This window comes from Numida meleagris, chromosome 2 (assembly GCF_002078875.1).
Source record: "Numida meleagris isolate 19003 breed g44 Domestic line chromosome 2, NumMel1.0, whole genome shotgun sequence".
Taxonomy (NCBI): Eukaryota; Metazoa; Chordata; class Aves; order Galliformes; family Numididae; genus Numida; species Numida meleagris.
In genome coordinates this window covers 4918546-4931045 of record NC_034410.1, presented here as the reverse complement: position 1 = coordinate 4931045, position 12500 = coordinate 4918546, and positions in this window count along the sequence as shown.

Genomic DNA, 12500 nt, shown 5'->3' with positions numbered 1-12500 from the left:
TGCTTAGCCCTCCGACTCCCCGCTATGGCTATTAATAATCACTTCCCGTGATTTTCATAGCTTTCTGATGCGGACACTTGACCTCTTGTAATTGCGTTCAGCTTCCCTGCTCACGTTACACAGGATATCCAGCAGCACAGGCGCTGGGGGCAGGCTGAGTGTGCCCTCCTTGCTGCTCATCCTGCAGCCCGCGTGCTCTCACCGCCGTCCCCACTTCCATCTGAACGCACTTGGCGCGCTGTCTCTCTCGCGGCTGCGCTGACAGCTCTCTGTTATTCCAATTTAAACACCAGGCTGCACCTGTTAGCTTAGCTCTTCATTGAGAGGAACCGAAGCGGAAAGTGACCTCGCATGTCCGGCGAAGCAATCCCTCGCCGCTAATGGAAAAGGGCTGGCTGCGCTAAAGCCGGCGGCGTGTTCCTCCGGGTTATTTGTATCGCTGGTGTTTCTGCCTTATTGACTGCCTCCTTGGAAAACAATTCTGTTGCTTAATTGATTGTAACATTTCTTTATATTCCCCCCATCCCCCCATCCCCCCCGCCAGTCCCTCAGGACTTTGTTTCTCACTGGTGTTTCGTTGCTGTTGTGCAGCAGTAACTGTGGTCAGCGCAGTAGGAAGCATACATCTGTCCTTCCCAAGCACGCATTGGGAATTTGGACATTGTCCCAGCACAGCATCTTTCCTTAGAGTCATAGAATCACAGAACTGTTTGAATCATAGAATCTAGAATGACCAAGGTTGGAAAAGACCTACAAGATCATCCAGTCCAACCGTTCGCCTATCACCAATAGTTCTCACTAAACCATGTCCCTCAACACATCATCTAAATGTTCCTTGCACACCTCCAGGGTCAGTGACTCCACCACCTCCCTGGGCAGCCCATTCCAGTGCCTGGATGCTCTTTAGTAGTATTTCCTAAGTTGGAAGGGATCCTTAAAGGCCATCTGCTCCAACTCCCCTGCAGTGAGCAGGGACACCTACAGCTCCATTGGTGCTCAGAGTCCCATCCAGCCTGACCTTGAGTGTCTCCAAGGATGGTGAATCCTTGCTGAAAACCAATTGGATTTCACACAGCGTGGGCTTTCCTGGTTGGTCCTATTCACTGTTATCCTCTAGTTTGCACAAAGTCTTGCACTTTCCGAAGATCTTTTCTGATGGTGCAGTTTCCTCTGTATCTGTGGGTGGATCCCAGAATAAGGGGCTTTAGAATGGAAGGATGTGAAAGGAATGCTGGCTGGGGATCTTCACTCATGCAACACAAACAGCTAGAGGCCCACAAAATGCCACATCAACACAAAAAGTGGGTCCTCCCTGGTGAGAATAGCCACCAGCCTACTGGAGAAAGCTGGGTCCTTTCACGTGCACTTGATTGGGAAGAAAGAGCAATGCGTTTTCCTTTCCTTCTACCATTAAAAACCACATGGTGATCTCTGAAAGTCTTACACTAAGCAAGCCCTTGGGTTGTACTCTTGTAGCCCATATCTGGATAGCTCACAACACGCAATAAGGAGCTTTCAGAGAACCCTCCAGCATGCTTCTGCCTATCTCTCATCAGCCAGCACCTTCTCAGGGTAGCTCATCTCAGATAAGAGATGCTCTTATTTTCTTTGGGTTTGCAGTGTGACATACGTATTCCTCACAGTCCTGCTGAGGAGGGATGATATCATGTGTACTAGGCAATGGGGAAAGTGGAGAGGGAGGGCAAAACAACTTGACAGCTGCTGCTCAAGTAGACCATCAACAGCTATCTGACAGCAAATTTAAAATAAATCAAGGAAGAATTACGATTTATAATTTTCCCCCATTTTTCTACTGGCTAGCAGGGAGGCTCTTGCATCCAACAAAGTAACAAGCATTTCCATGGGCCGCTTATTTGAAAGGACATTGGAAGAAGGTGAATGATTAGGTCTTCAGGGTGCTAATGGGGTCATTTCATGCTGTGGTTATTGGTGGACTGATAGAATGGATTATGTGCCTATAATTATCATTTTTTTGCTCCTGGGTGGTCACCATTTCCCATTGTAAATCTGCTTGTCAAGGCACCAAGACATTTTTCTGTGGGCGTTTCTCATTGTTATTTAAAGGTAAGGAAATAATTTCAAACGTGCAAATTAAGCTTGGTTGCCAACAGGAAGGAGATGAAGTTGGCTGGGGAATAAAACCAAGTAATCCCCTGGGAACTCAACAATCCTTCCCACGTGCAGGCATGCTCCTGTGGGACAGGGGATGTGTGGGCTACTGCTGGCCCCCGCATTCGACTCTGATGCGGAGAGCCAGGAATCAATCACTTTGATGTCTTGTCTTATCCCTACAGATAGATAAGAGGGACGGGTATGGTGGCTGCTGCAGCACCACTTCAGCAGGCCCTTTTGAAGTACTGGAGCTCTAGTGGCTGTTGCAAGAGCGGAAGAGCTGACACCAAAGCTGCTTTGAGACTCACTGGGGACACTGGGTGAGTGATGCTGCTGAGTGGCATCTTTCCTTGTTGCCCATGGGTGTCACAGCTGTGACATTGGATGGGTGGGTGGCTTTGTGTGAACATCTCTGATTTATGTATGCCTCTGCCCTCAGTGCACTTTTGGCTCCAGCAGTGTTTGCTCTAAGGAGGTGGATGGAGTTTCTGAGCATGAAAATGGTTGCAAAAATCTAGAGGGTGCGTAAACGCTTTCCTCCCTTTCATGGGGCTTGGTTATCTCATCAGCATTTTGGACATCCAAGCTGAACTACTATCTCACAGAATCTGACTGGCTGAGATTGGTGGGAGCTCTGGCTCCATCTGGTCCCCCCAGAGCCACCCAGTGCAGGGTGCCCAGCCCCATGTCCAGGTGGCTTCTGGACATCTCCAAGGAGGAGACCCTACAGCCTCTGGGTCCCTGTGCCGGGGCTCTGGCATCTGCACAGTGCAGAAGTCATGAAAACATAGAATGGCTTGGGTTGGAAGGAACCTCAAAGAGCATCAGGTTCCCCTGCTGCAGGCAGGGTTGCCAACTACTAGATCAGGTGTTCAGTGCTTCCTGATGCCTCCACCCCAGCCATGTCTCTGTGAACATCATGAACTGGGCTGCTATCAATGCCTCCAGTGAGAGTCACCGTCTGTCCTTCCAACCTCTCTTCACACAGACTATTTCATGTTACATATGGTTTGTTCTTCCTACCACCCAAGTGATACAGTCAGCCCTTTGCTCTCACAGTGCTGAAAGCCAAAACTTTGTTCCAAGCTTACATGACCTAAATTTGCAGCAACCTTCTCCCTAGCCTTGGCAAACACAAATCTGTTCACAGCATTTTCCCGGACCTTCACTCTGCCTGGCACACCTGTGTGGTTTTATCTTTCTATTAATTGCATCAGTTATAGCAGTCAGACTGAATTTTCAAGGCCTCTGCGGCCTGTTCCTTGTCATCGCTAATTCCTTTCTCAAACCTGCCCTACACCATCCTCTGCTTCTCACTGGCATGATTTTCAAAGCAGCACCTTTGTGTTTTCTGGTGGACACCTAGAGACTCTCTGCAGAGAGCTTTCATCGCCCTCCTTTGAACTTGCCTTTGTTGCTAAGGTGCTGATGGATGTATTTCATGGCCATCATGTTGATGGACACCACTTTGTCGTTCCACAGTCATCTATCGCTCCTATTCTAAAACTTTTCTTCCTTAGGTTGGAAACTGTTGGGATCACTTGTTATACTGTTTTTACAGTGATATCCCAATCCACAGCTGGGACTCTCTCAAGTGCTGTAGGAATCCAGATGGTGAGTAAGATAATAGTAATTTAGAGCTGACCACTTCTATGTTGTTCGGTGATGAGCATAGAAGTCAGCCAAGTTCTGGAGCCAGCATGCTAAGATGTGACCCAGCCTCATTCCCAAGGTATGAACTCCTGCTATTTGCCACCAAAAATTTTTTGAATACCATTCATTTCCTTGCTTTAAAACATATTGTAGTGAGACACATTCATCCAGATCTCAGTTTTTCCTGGCAATAGTATTTGCTTGTGAATCACTTCTGAGAAGGGTTTTTCTCGGTTACTTTGCATTGCAAGGAAAAGTGATTTTGTGGCAGGATCCCTTCGGCTGCCTAGCCAAGACTGACTGTATTTTTTTTTCTAAATTACTGTTTAGAAATCCAAAGATGTTCTCTGCTATTTGCTGGCATGTGAAAAGGCATGCTAAGCAACACTTGGGGGTTAATTTTCATGACCCTGACTCTACCTCTCAACAAGATAGATTACATTTTCAATTCTATTCCTCGGTGTATAAGAGTGAATCATTTTGTAGAAAATGAGAATTGATCCAAATCTTCACCCTAAAGTCAAACTGCAGTTTTATTGACCAGAAAAGAAAAAAATAAAAGAAGAAGAAGAAAAAAGGATATGTTTCTTTAGAATACAGCATTCCCCTTGATATCCCTGGTGCCAAAACACCATCTAGACAGGGGCAAGCCATGCCTGGGAGATACACCTTACCAAAATCTTCATGTCTTCCATTCTCTTCTTGCAACTTCTTGGCTCGCTGCCATCCTGCCTTCCTACTCATTTGAGCAGCAATCAGAGACTGTGGCCCAATGAAGACAAAAGGCCAATGGGATGTTTCAAGGTGCCTATGGGAGCTGAAAGTCCCACGGAAAGACCACGGGAGCTGGTGGCTGCACTGTCCTTCATGGGCCAAGTCCCACAGGGACAAACTGGTGACCTTCTCCTTCCCTGGAGAAAATCCACACAAAACCAACCAAAATGTTCCAACTTTTATGCTGGTTTTGAAAACGTGAACCTACCAAGTGAAACAACCCCACACAGCTCCCTTACTTAAGACATCAAATAAAAGCCCTGGGTTTTACTTACTGTAGGGCTGAACACTCATGCTTACACCCTGGCTGTGAATATTTGGGTAGGCACTACCAGGGCTGAACAGAGCACGCTGGTGCTTTGCTCCGCTCCAGGCTTGCAGAATACCATCTTATCATCCTGCTTCACAGGAAAGGAAAAAAACCCTGCAACCAACAAATCCCGTGGACGAGAACAAAGCCTTTCTCCAGGAGGCAGAGGGCAGTGTTTGCACACACATAGTAATTACGAGACAAACAGGTCAAGTTTGTCCCTGCTGTTCTGGTGGCACACTGGGTTTGAGGAAGACGACTGCTGGATTTATGTCTGGGCATGTGTATCAGAGATCCTCACAGGGGCTGAGGTGTTTGCCAAAAAAACACTGCAGCTCTTCTCAAAACATGGGGAGCTCTGTTCCTCCCTGGGGTCAGAGCTGTGGCAAGGACTCCTGGACAGTGGCATTGTTTTGGTCTTTTGCCAGTGGCACCCATGGGTTTGGAGAAGGGGAAAAGGTAACTTCCACCCTATTCTGCTTGTTGCACGAACTCTCATTTTAATACTAGTGGTGGGAATAACGTATGGGGACAGTTGATTTTTACACCCTCTGCACTGAGCAGAAGAGGGGCAATGTGCCCGTGTGCACCTCTGTATACGTACCCTCCTGCTGTTTCTCCAGCCAGCAGATTGAACCCAATTTCATCCCTGCCTCCTTCATCCACACCACCTTGAAACAAACCTTAACTGCTGCCCTGTGTGTTAAGGATGAGCAAAGGCACAGAACAGAGTGCTCACAGCCCTGGAACATCCATTTGGCAGCACAGTGTAGGTCTGACACCAACACTCTCTCTGCCCTCAATCCAATGACTCCTCTTGCTACTGGCTCCTGCTCCTCCCCTCCAGGGACTGAGGGCTTTTCCAGGGTCACAGCCCAGCTAGGGGAAAGACTGGCCATCCAGATGACCCCTCTGGAGATGCTGTGTCTAAAGGAAAACTTGATGGAAAGCTGAATTAAAACTTTTTCCAAGCCAAACTAAGCTTGCTTTTACAGACTGAGCTGCTTTTAAAAAAATAATCAGTTTCACATTTTCCTGCTGATGCTCACAGGAGGAAAGTATCACAGCTCTGAAGCCCTGTTCCTACAGAAAGAATCACAGAATATCTAAGTTGGAAAAGACCTTCAAGATCATTGGATTCAGCCATTGATCTGGAAGCTATGCTAAGGCACATGGAAGACAGGGATCAACCATGGAAGATAGTGATCAACCAGCAAGGCTTCACCAAGGGCAGGTCCTGCCTGGCCAACCTAGTGACCTTCTATGGTGTCATAGCTGCATCAGTGGACAAGGGAAGAGCTACTGATGTCACAGAACCTTATGAATAGAATCTCATAAGTTTCAGCACAGCGAAGCACAAGGTCTTGCACCTGGGTCATGACAACATCCACTATCAGTGCAAGCTGGGAGATGAAAGGATTGAGCACAGCCATGTCTAAAAGGACTTGGGGCTGCTGATGGATGGGAAGCTGGACATGAGCCAGCAACGTGCCCTCGCAGCCCAGAAAGCCAATCATATCCTGGGCTGCATTAAAAGAAGCGTGGCCAGCAGGGCGGGGGAGGTGATCCTGCTTCTCTGTTCTGTGCTGGTGAGGCCTCACCTGGATTACTGCATCCAGATGTGGGATCCTCAGTACAGGAGAGATGTGGACCTGTTGGATTGCGTCCAGAGGAGGGCCACAGAAATGATCCAAGGGATGAAACATCTACTCTGTGAGGACAGGCTGAGAGAGCTGGGGCTGTTCAGCATTGAGAAGAGAAGGATCCAAGGAGACCTGGTAATGGCCTTTAAGTATCTAAAGGGGGACTATAAGAAAGAAGGTTACAGAGTCTTTAGCAGGGTCTGTTGTGATAGGACAAGGGGAAATGGTTTCAGACTAAAAGAGGGGAGGTTTAGACTGGATGTATGAAAAAAGATTTTTACGATAAGGAGAGTGAAGTGCTGCACATGTTGCCCAGAGAGGTGATGAATGCCTCGCCTCTGGAGACATTCAAGGTCAGGCTGGATGGGGCTCTGAGCACCTTATCAAACTGTTGGTGTGCACTTCAGGGGAGTTGGATGAGATGTCCTCTAAGGGTCCCTTCCCACTCAAATGATTCTATGATTCTATGATTCTACCAAGTCCCATCACTAGACAGATATTTCTGTGATGTATTCTCTGATGAGCAGATCTCTTAAATTCCTCCAGGAATGGTGACTCCACTAACTCCCTGGGCAGCTTGTTCCAATGCCTGACCACTCTCTCCAAGAAGAAATTATTTCTGATATCCAGTCTAAACCTCCCTTGTTTCCTCATGTCCTATCACTTGTCACATCGGTGTTCGCCTACAGAGACCATTATAGTTTGTGTTCATCTTCACATAGAGTACATAACATTTTCCTTAGCTGCTCTTTTATGTCACCTGCAGCCTCCATGACAAGCAGCATCCTTCCTTCTTTGGTGGCAGCTGCACTTCATGTTATAGTAAAGACGGTCAGATTATTCTGTCACTGAATACTAACCACCCCCTGATTCAATTCATCCTTACTTCAGCTTCATTGTGCCACTGGAGCTGTATCAAAGGTTAATTTGTCCTGCACTGTTTATGAGTCCTTGAGAATTTATGGTGGAAGAGAGATACCCTATGTGCCAGCTGTACACTTAAACAGCTATTTGAAAGTCCAGGGTAGTTTTAGTCTGACTCTGATCTGAGAAGGCTGTAGTAGGAGATTGTTGCAGTGGTGATGTTTAAAAAGATGTGTAACACAGGCATGTCTTACTGGTTGTTAAATCACACACTTGAGAAATGCCTCATTAGCTTTGAGATAACATTTCATATCCATCAGAGACATGGCACTACTCTCATTTAAGTGAGGGAATTGCTGTTCTCCATTTTGAGACACATAACTATCAGATATCGAGAGATCCTTGAGTCATTTCCATTGACGACAGAAGCTGGTGATAATCAGGTATTTCTATGATGTATTCTCCAATGCACGCAGAAATGTGCTGGTATCCTCAGCTCTTTTGGAACCAAAAAATGGATACTCCTACTCCAAGCTCTCTATAGCCAATACCTCAATCTTCATCTGTTATTTTTTACTATGAATCTTTCTAGACTCTTCACTATGAGGGTGGTGAGGTGCTGGCACAGGCTGCCCAGAGAAGCTGTGCATGTCCCATCCCTGGAGGTGCTCAAGGACAGGATGGATGAGGCCCTGGGCAGCCTGAGCTGGCAGAAGGTGTCCCCGCCTATGCAAAGGAGTTGGAACTGGATGGACTTTGAGCCCCCTTCCATCCCAAACCATTCTATGATTCCATGAAATCCTCTCATCCATAATTATGTCACTGTAGCGGAAATGCTGAGTCAGGGCTTGAACCAGTGATTGAGCACCCGCTGGGAAGGCGAGGCCAACCCAGGGGACCTCAGGTGCATGCAATGCTCCTGAATGACCAGAAGGGGTGGAGCCAGGATCCACCCCTTCACAGACCTAATTTAAGAGCTGGCAGTGGAGATAAGGTCATTTTCTTGGAGATCTCTGTATATCTGTGGCCTTCCAAAGGTAAGCAGATTCTCTCCTTTGTTTCTGTTTCCTCAGTTGTTGCATTTGAGCAAGTCTTCCCTTGCTGCAGCGTAGGACCTTGCTGCTCTGCTGTCATTGTTGTGTTTTCCATTGCATTATAGTCACCTTCACATCTATTTGGGTGATCTGTAGTAATAGCTTAGAAGGCAGGCTTGAGCCTAGCCACCCTCTGCCTAGATATTCACTTGTTTAAGTAGCACTAGACCACTCCTACAGTTTATCTCTGTATCTTAGTATTTCTAGTTTCCCTTTTTCCAGGGTTGTGGAAGCAAATGCTGTCTTTGATTTTTAAACATTCCATCATTTTAGCTATCTTTCAATGGAATTACTTTAGAAAAACTAAAGATCTCTATGAGGATTCAGAGAGGAGTGAAGACTGGGAGAGCCTCGCTGTAAGGTTTTGTTGTAGGTTGGTGAGGGGATCAGTGGTGGTATGTTCTCAGGACAAAAGCAGTGTTTTGAAAAGTACCAACCACACCAGTGGGAGGCTTGAGAGGGACCAGTGAAGGAAGGAGGGAGGTAGGAGTTGAGATCAAGTATCCTGGAGGAGTTGGAGGACTTAAGAGCAAACAGGGGTTGATCACTCTTTCTCCACTACTATAGGTCTCCCCCGAAGGGAAGGAGGAGAAGAGAGGGTAGAAGCTGATAGTGGTGGCTGAGGCTTGTCCATGTTGGCTTATATCCTTTTTCTATTCCTCAGTGCTTGTAGAAGACCTTCCCAGCAGGAAGCAAACAAGGGCCAACAGCAAAGAACAGCAGGGCCACTCATCCTAGACTCCTCTGACATCCCCTAAACAAGCAGTTTGCTTCTTTAGGTAAGGGCTTGTTTAAGGGAGGCTGGTATTTCTAGTCTATTGTGCTCTCTGTTTTAAGTTCCAGCAAAGCTTCAGGTGGAGTAGTTCTGGAGGACAAAGCCCCTGAACTTGTACAGATGGAAGATTCACCTCTTAGACCTCCCATTAGGAAAGCATTTGCTCCAGGAGGTTACAGAGAGGGATCATTTCTTTAAGAAATGTCCTGTGCTTTCCACCTAGCTGAAATGCTGTGCAGCTAATTGCCCAAAAGCATCCCACTTCCAAGCAATGGGGCTGAAACTCTGTGGGAAGTCAGACCTGGGATGACTATAATTCCCTGTTTATTTCTGCACATCTCTAACATCTGTCCCAGTGCTCATGCCAGGACACACTAACTTTGAGGTATTGTGTCTGCCTGGTTGACTCTGTGTCTCCAGGGATGTTCCATGCCAATATCTGCACTGTGTATATTGGCATCTGCTTGGTAGGGACAATAGCTTTCATCGCTGGTGATGTTGTGTAAATAAGGCAGATTTTAACATGTAATCTTCCGTATTTAAAACACAATGGCACATCATAAATAAGGCCTTATAGCTCCCAGAAGGCATTTGCAAGTACTTTATTAGGTGTCACAACTGTGCTCCATTTTGCAGCCACTGCCCAGAACTAGGCATCCTATAATTTAGTTACACTGTGAGTAGCCGCTAATGAGGCGCATTATTATAAAGAGCCAATGCCACACAGCTACACTGCAGTAAATCTGGAGTGATTCCAGTGAAATCTGTGCTGAGGCATGGATTTGCTCCTATAAAATAAAAAGCAATGTCCATTTAAAAAAAAAAAAAAAGTTTTGAAAGATGATTGTGAGCTTTGTGAGGAGAGGCATGATGAAATCCCGAATTCCTCTTTCCTGCCCTTCTCTATTCTCTTCTTCACTCTGCTCTCATCTGTCACTCACATATTGAGTATCCTGACAGCTTTGCCTGACGATTAATGCTCCTATTCTGTGGGTTTGCATAGTGCCTCCTGAGTACTTAACAGGTCTTAGAGAGTTCAGTTCACTAAGCTCTCAGATTGTCTGGCAGTCCCAAATGGCTTAATAATGTAAAATCATAAACTGGACTGCAACTGATTCCTCTTCCCTGTCTATCCTTTTATCAAGGACTGCTATGCGGGATCTGGAGGACAGAAAAGATAATTAGATGTGTGCTGAGTGGGATTTCCCTTTTGTAAGCATGGTTCTGACCTCTAGCACAAGATATCCCCGGGAGTGTGGGGGAGACGGATTTTCTGGAGATAATAGAGCTTCTTTACTTAGGATGTAGTTCATAAAACAGCTTCTTATGTACACAGGAAGACTTCTAGCCTTTTTCCTAAGATATTGCTTACTCAGTTACACTGTTGAAACAAAGTTGAAAGTGCTATATACTCTCCCGGTATATAATTTAGGATGCGATGTCTGCATGATATAAACTATAAATGCCCTCATCCTCCTAAAAAAAAAAAAAAAATCTGTAGTATTCAACCAGCTTCCATCTGATAGATTTATTCTTAGCCCAGAATGCCATTATCTCCCATAGTAAGCTAAAAGACTTGTTTCTGATCTCTGCTGATGAATGGAGCATGTTTCCAGAGACAAAGCTTGGTGTGTATGGGAGGACAGGTCTCCTAAGAGCCTGTATATATATGTGTGCTTGTATGGGAACTGCTGAGTCATGGCCTGAACCACTGATTGAGCACCTGGAGGAAAGACCCAGTCAGCCCTGGGAGCACAGGTGAAGGCAATTCACCTGTGCAACCAGAAGGGGTGGAGCCTGGCTCCACCTCTCTTAGGCCTCATTTAAGGGCTGACTGCCCCTGAGGAAGGATCTCTTCCTGGAGATCCCTCCTTGGTGGGAGCCTTTTCCTGCAAGCCCCAAATCTTCTGATCTGGGTGAGCGCTGTATTTTCCTTCCACCTTTTGTAATGCTATTTCCATTGCGTTAGTCCTACTTATCGCTACAGTGCTTCTACTTGTTGATTGCACACCAATCCTGCTAGCAAGGCACAATTAAATTTGCTATTTCCTTTCAACTGGATCAACATCATTACCTCTTGCTAAAGTTGTTAGGAGGGAGCAGGTGATGTCTGGGTTGCTGGCCAGTGGTGGTGAAGGTAGAACCAAAGTGTGTGTGAGAACTGGGGCATTGAATGTGGTTGCCTCTTGCAAGGCAGAGGGATACTATACCCCAGCCATGACATTAGAATGATGCTGGAATTGAATCAATAAAGCATAAATATGCCACACAAAGACCGTATGTAAGCTAGAAGTATTACAAGGGAGCAGAGAGAGCCAGCAGCAGGACACCCATCCAAACTAGCCTCTAAGTTATGGCTTCTGTAGTCTGAAGCAAATGGACCTTGATTCAGCAAAACATGTGAAATGAAGTGGGCTTCTCTGGGGCTGCACAGGGACTTGTAGTACTGCCATGTATCCTCCAGAGACAGGAAAGGTCAGTGTTGGGCTGGTTGGCACCCAGCTGGACTCACAGTGCTGGAACACTAAATCAACACCAAAGCTGGATGAAAGGAATGAGGTGGAAGAGCTATGTATTCTGAAAGCGCTGAGAATAACATGGAACAAAGCCTTTTCTTTAAGGTTAAGCAGTAAAATTTTCAGTGCACGGGAAGCCAGCTACCCTTGCTCCCAGAAGAGAACCCTAACCATGAAGCTATAGAGCCCTGCTTCAAATCTTCTTCTCAGCCCATCCCAATTATTTAATTATTTCAAAGGACTGGAACAACACCAGGGAATGAAACACGCATCACTGCTCCAGCAAACTCTATGCTTTTGTGACCCAGAAAATGGTTTAAATCCCTATATGCAGAGAGAAGTGTAGTATTGTTTCCTGTAAACCAGCTTCCTCAGCAGTCACCCTACAGGAGAATAGTGAGGGAACATTCATTTTGAGGGGACAAAGCCTGGTCTTGAGAGTGTGCTCTCAGCATAATTGCAGCCCCAGCCCCACCACGGAGCTCCCACTTTATGCAATAGGGTAAGGCTGAAGAACCAGCTGGGCACTGGGATGTGTGATCCTCTAAAAACTGTGGAGTGCTATTGGCAGACCTCGAGCTACCTGAAAACGTTAATGTAAAAAGACATATGCAGCTCTGAACATCAGAGACCTCCTGAACCCTGCAGAACAAGAGTTTTTTGCTCTGGAGCCCCAAGCAGTGCTAAGGCAACCAGCAGCCCTGTGCAGAGGTAGAGCTGTGCAGTTGGATCTGAAAA